The sequence below is a fragment of the Filicampus tigris genome, chromosome 2, assembly GCF_054856515.1.
Source record: "Filicampus tigris isolate MCC_2025a chromosome 2, RoL_Ftig_1.0, whole genome shotgun sequence".
In the NCBI taxonomy this organism is placed as follows: domain Eukaryota; kingdom Metazoa; phylum Chordata; class Actinopteri; order Syngnathiformes; family Syngnathidae; genus Filicampus; species Filicampus tigris.
This window is the reverse complement of record NC_141218.1, coordinates 29270570-29277081: the sequence shown is the minus strand read 5'-3', so window position 1 is coordinate 29277081 and position 6512 is coordinate 29270570.

Sequence of the window (6512 nt, the reverse complement as noted above, 5' to 3'; positions counted from 1 at the left end):
TTGACATGGAACAAAACTGAAAAGTGGCGTCATTGTGACAGTCTGCAGCCATGAAACATAAGCCGGGAATTGATGTGATCCCAATGCATATTCAAGGTAAAAATAAAAAAATAAAAAAAAAACATGGTTAAAAATACCGTTACTCTGTTATTCTGTTCTGTTTTCTGTTACCTTTATTATTGTCATCAATACAAACATTGAAACAGAAAATTGTAATTAACTATTTTTACCTACGTGTGTTGATGTGTGTACAGGATTGCATCAAAAATGAATATAAACATGAAATACATGAAAACATTTTATCCTGTTTCATGATTAGAGTTATGATCACGCTGCGATCTCCAACTCTCACTGGAGCGGTTCACAGCCAAGTGTGAAATGGTTGGGATGAGAATCAGCAGGCGCCTCCAAATCTGAGACCGTGGTCCTCAGCCAGAAAAGAGTGGAGTGCTCCCTCCAGGTTATGGAATGTGATCCTGCTCCAAGTGGAGAAGTTCAAGTATCTTGGTGTCTTGTTTACAAGTGAGGGAAGAATGGAACGGGAGATTGACAGGCGGATCGGAGCAGCATCTGCAGTGATGCGGACTCTTGTCTCGGTCTCTCGTGGTGAGCTGAGCCGAAAGGCGAAGCTCTCGATTTACCGTTCAAGCTACCTTCCTATCCTCATCTATAGTCTCGAGCTGTGGGTCATGGAAACCAGTGGCCGAAATGAGTTTCCCCAGCTGGGTGTCCGGGCTCACTTTAAGAGAAAAGGTGAGAATCTCGGTCATGCGGGAGGGGCTCAGAGTCGGGATGCTGCGCCTCCGCAATGAGAGGAGCCAGATGAGGTGGCTCGGGCATATGATAGGGATGCCTCCTGAGCTCCTCCCTGGTCTCACCGCGAGGAGGCCCCGGGGATTACCTGGCACACGCTGGAGAAACTCTGTGTCCAAATACATAGGCTGTTTCCATGGAGACGGGCCCTTCTGAGCACACTTCCATAGCCTACATTGCTCTGCTCTTCTTCTACGCTAGGCCTGTCCAAACTCCCCGTCAGCTAGCCAGCACAGCGCGGCCACATCCCCAAAAGGTGCGCCACCTCCCTCAAAGCGGGGTGATAGCATAGAGTCCCGGCAAAGCCGACCAGCTATCACGACCCGTGTCCAAAGCGCCCTGAAACGGGGCTGGTCCGAACCACGCCGCGTGCTGAGCCGCAGAAACCTGTGACCGTTGCGATCAATTTTCCTTGGTTGAACTTTTCCCATTTTTGGACTCGACTTTTCTTCTTCTTTTTGCTCCCCTGTGACGTCACTCTCCGCGGCAACGCTTCTTCCCCTTCCCCGCTGAGCGACGACAATCAACACCCGTAAGTGCAGCTTGCAGTCTCTTACGGGCCATACGATTGGTGCATAATTGACTTGAGAATCAAGTAGAGCTTGGTATAAGTCAGCTGGTTTTAGCCTGGTACGCTAGCTCACTGCTCATTACACACGCACGCACACCCGCACGTGCGCACAACACACACACATGCACACACGCACACTCACATCGTCCGGTCCCAATGCCCCTTTCCTCACAAGCCTGTGATATTCCTTTTCAAACCTTTGATATTTGTTTCCTTCATTTATTTAGACTTTCCTTAGCTAGTTTGAATTGTGTGTGTTTGAGTGAAAGTTTCAATCACTGATCTCGTAAATCGGATTTACATATTTTCAACGTAGCGCCTTCATATATTAAGACTGAATTACGAGGACTTTTTCGTCCGTTTTGTCCGAAGAATCAACCCAAAATGGGCGTGGTGCCCCTAGCGGCGATCGAGAGTTAGTGCAGGCATTAACCCAATCGCCGCCCATTTATTAAATTAATATTTGATACTAAATAACCGCTACACCCAGCAAACCGATTCCAGATAAAAGGAAGAAAATGGATTGATGGATGGGTGGATTATACTTCAAAATAAATAAACAAAAATATACATATGCTGCAATAATTTATTTAATGAATTTTTAGTTCACTGTGTACAACATTAGGATTGTATATAAAATAACAAATGAAATTAAATCAAATCTTATGCTGTTGTCATTATTATGACTACAAATAATTAAACAAAGCAAATTAAGTTTGAGGATAATCACTGTAACTATTATGTTTTTTACTTTTAGTGAATTGTTGAATTGTTTGGGTCCAGGATTGCAGAATAAATAGTGACATAGAATAAATTGCTATTCTCGGATTATCATTATGCAATTTAGTAAACAATTATATGTTGTAAAATAGATCAAATGGTGCTCATTTTAATTCATTATTTGAGGTGTTTTTTATTGATTGTGGTCCGGGTCACAAAAAAACAACATGTAATGAAAAAAATAGAAAATGAACAAAAGTGGATGCTTGTCAGATAGTAAAGATGATTTTCCAAACAAGCTTGAAGACTTGAATGTAAATATAAAATTACCATAGTTACCTTCACGTTTGCCATGAAAAGTTTGTCATATCAAAAATGGACATGGACGTCCTTTCATGTTGCCCAAGTGACTCAACTGTTCTCAGTCAGGACACAATGTTTGCTTATTTTGCCTGGTAAACCTCGATCTTTTTCAGCTTCACTCCTCTGCCTGCCTTTTTCCCCCACAAAAAAATAGCAATGACTTTTTCTTTGTCCTCCAAGGACATCACGTCAACGTGGTGACAAAAGAACAACACCAAACACAGATGTGACTTTTCTATTGAAAGGAATGTTACATTCTGTTGACTTTTTATGGATCTTTTTGTCCGTCTTTCTGTCAGCCTATCTTTTTTTTGTATTTTATCATTGTTTTTGCTTTATTGAATGTGCAAAAGAAGTGACTTATGATTTTTTTTGTTTTATTTTATTAACTCATTCACTGCCAGACATTTTTAGACCCTCTTTTACCCTAACGTTTTAAAAAAATTAAAAAATATATATAAACCAATTTCTGGGATTGAATGGCTGGACTGTGAAAAGACAAGTACATTTGTCAATGGCAGTGAATGAGTTAATTGCACAAAAATTTAAAAAAACAAATTCTAACGTGAGTGAATTTTGAGAGACAATTTCTTTTTTTTTTAAACCTGCAACCTACCATGCATGTTTTTGGAATGTGACAGGAATCCCACGCAGGCACGGGCAGAACATGAAAACTCCACACAGGGAGGCCGGAGTCGGGATCGAACCCACGACCTCTGACCTGTGAGGGGGACGTACTAACCAGTCAACCACTGTGCCGCCCCACATGAAACTACAGCAACCATTTATGTGAGACTACTATTCATCAGCATGCATGGCACTCATGGCCATGCTGCACTCCCACAAAAAGAAAGAGTGGGACCAAATCATGTGTTGGTGCAACCTACTGAGGAAGGTAGTATCACCAGTGCTACTAGTGGAAAAGTTAATGTAGAGCCCTGAAACATCTTTTTGAAAAAATAGATGTGAGGGACTTCTGTGAGAATTAAATGTCCAGATGTAATGCAAACCACTTCTTGAAATGTTCAAAATATTAGAAAGTAGAAACATGACAAGACAGCTACCCGTGAAGTGCTTTTTACAGGTAGTGTACATAGAATGTAACAACATTCCCTCAACCTCCTTCACAATACACATTTCTTGTGCGGGTTAAGTCATTTACATGTGTCCCTAACCCTCCCAAAAATGATCAAGCCCAAATGATAAAGCCCAGTGGTCGAAAACGAGAAAACAATGACAATTCTCAGAGGATCAACGAGGAATTATTACCTTTATTGTCCACTTGAAGATCATGATGGTCACGATTGCACGTATGTGCCAGGCAACTGAAGAAGAACACAATCAGGTTTTTCAGTAAAGAGTCATCATCAATATATTCAAATGAAAATGATTGCTTTGAAAAAAAAAATCTGTTTCAGAAGAGAACGCGCAGTACAGTACTGTGTATTTTATGCCAAACTATATCCCCCTCTAGTGGATAAATTGTCATACTACAAATGTCACAAAAGGGCCACAATTTTTCATCAGCGTCAATGGCAGCCGTCATGCACGCACTTACTTAAACCTATAGAGGTATGACAAAAAGGCCGTTTTAAATATGAACAAAACACGTGCATATCTGTTTTGAATGAAACGAATGTACATCGTCTTAATACTGTATATTTCATGCTCAATGCATGTATACCAGATCCAGTATTTAACAACAAATCTAAAAATATAACCAAATACTGGGATTTGTTTTTCAAGAGCAAAGCACACAACTGCTAAACAGATATCAAGCATTAAGTGGAACTACAACTTTTGTACATTTGACATTTTTCAAGATTACGAATAGAGGAGGGCAGGAAACAAAGTGGGCTGGGGTTGTACAGTCGGTTTGAGCTGGTTAGGAGAGCGAGAAAAAGTTGACGTTTGATGTTCAATATTCACGTGTTAGGGACCGTCCACAAATTTCATGTTGTATGGTGTCATAAATAGACAAAAATATTCACCAAAAATCAGTTAATTAACATTTTGTCATTCTGATTGCTGTAGTAGGTGGCAAAGGGAGGCATGTAACTACTACACCTCAAATTTTTGCCAAACAGGTCATTTTGGAGAAGTTGGAGCCAATTCAAGGACCAATATCAAACTGTATTGACACAAATATTCACCAAAAATCAAGTAAAACACTTTTTCTCATTCTGATTGCAGTAGTAGATGTCAAAGACGGCCTCTAACTACTACACCTCAGATTTTTGTCATATAGGTCATTTGTGGGGAGGTTGGAGCCAATCCAAAGATGAGTACAGTGCTAAATTGACACAAATATTCACCAAAAATTAAGTAAAACACCTTTTCTCATTCTGATTGCTGTAGTAGATGTCAAAGCAAGGCCTCTAACTATGTACTACACCTCAGATTTTTGTCATATAGGTCATTTGTCAGAAGTTGGAGCAAATCCAAGGACCAATATCAAACTGGATAGGCAAAATATTCATAAAAAATCAGGTGAAACACTTTTTCTCGTTCTGATTGCTGTAGTAGATCAAAGCAAGGCCTCTAACTATTACACCTCTTTTTTTGTCATATAGGTCATTTGGGAGAGGTTGGAGCCAATCCAAGGACCAATATCAAGATGGATAGGCAAAATATTAATTAAAAATCAGGTGAAATACTTTTTCTCATTATGATTGCTGTAGTAGGTGGCAAAGCGAGGCCTCTAACTACTACACCTCATTTTTTTGTCATACAGGTCATTTTGGAGAGGTTGGAGCCAATTCAAGAACCAATATCAAACTGTATTAACACAAATATTCACCAAAAATCAGGTAAAACACTTTTTCTCATTCTGATTGCTGTAGTAGATGTCAAAGCAACAATGGTAAAAATTCCAAGGGCTGGAAAGTAGTGAGTGGAAAATGAAGATTTATAGGTGCTTCCTGAACCAGTTGTTTTATTTCTCTTTTACTATTCTTGGTGTCACTGTTGCTTACAAGAAAGGGGTTTAAGAGAGTCAGTGTGCTTTCAGTCCTAAAATGAACAGAGAGTGCAATCTACAGGGCTCAATAAACAAAACAGATTCTTGAAGCATGTGGAAGCTTCATTTTCCCATCAATAGTGGATAGGCTGAAGAGAAGAGAGAGGGCAGGTGGAGAGCTGTTCCAAAAAGTAAGTGGACCAGCTCCCTGACCAATTGCGTGGTAATAATCAGGCGGGGATGAACGGGCAACAACTGCTCCTACGACAAACACACAAACCAAGGAGAGAGGGGAGGGAGGGGGTACTGCAAGCAGCAAAACAACATGCAAAACATAAAATTGCCCACAGGGTCAGAGCAGACATGCTACGGCAACTGTGCTGTCTTGCAGCACGGATATAGTTCTGTCTGTTAGCACCTGGCCCCTTCTCATGGTTCTTCATTTCCCCCCCGATGTTTCTTTTTTTTCTTCTTCTTCTTCTTCCTTGCCCTCCAGGTGGTTAGGGTCAGGAGATGTCTTGATTATTTTCCACTGTGGGCATGTGAAGCCCTTTCAGACGACTACAGCTATCAGAATGAGAAAAAGTGTTTTACTTGATTTTGGGTAAATATTTGTGTCAATTTAGCACTATACTCATTCCTGATTGTTTTGACATCTACTACAGCAATCAGAATGAGAAAAAGTGTTTCACCTGATTTTTTATGAATATTTTGCCTATCCAGTTTGATATTGGTCCTTGGATTGGCTCCAACTTCTCCAAAATGACCTATATGACAAACATTTGAGGTGTAGTAGTTAGAGACCTTGCTTTGACATCTACTACAGCGATCAGAATGAAAAAAGGTGTTTCACTTGTTTTTTTATGAATATTTGTGTCAATTTAGCACTATACAATCCTTGAATTGGCTCCAACTTCTCCAAAATGACCTATATGACAAAAATTTGAGGTGTAATAGTTAGAGACCTTGCTTTGACAGCTACTGCAGCAATCAGAATGAAAAAAGGTGTTTCACTTGATTTTTTATGAATATTTGTGTCAATTTATGACTATATCCATCCTTGAATTGGCTCCAACTTCTCCAAAA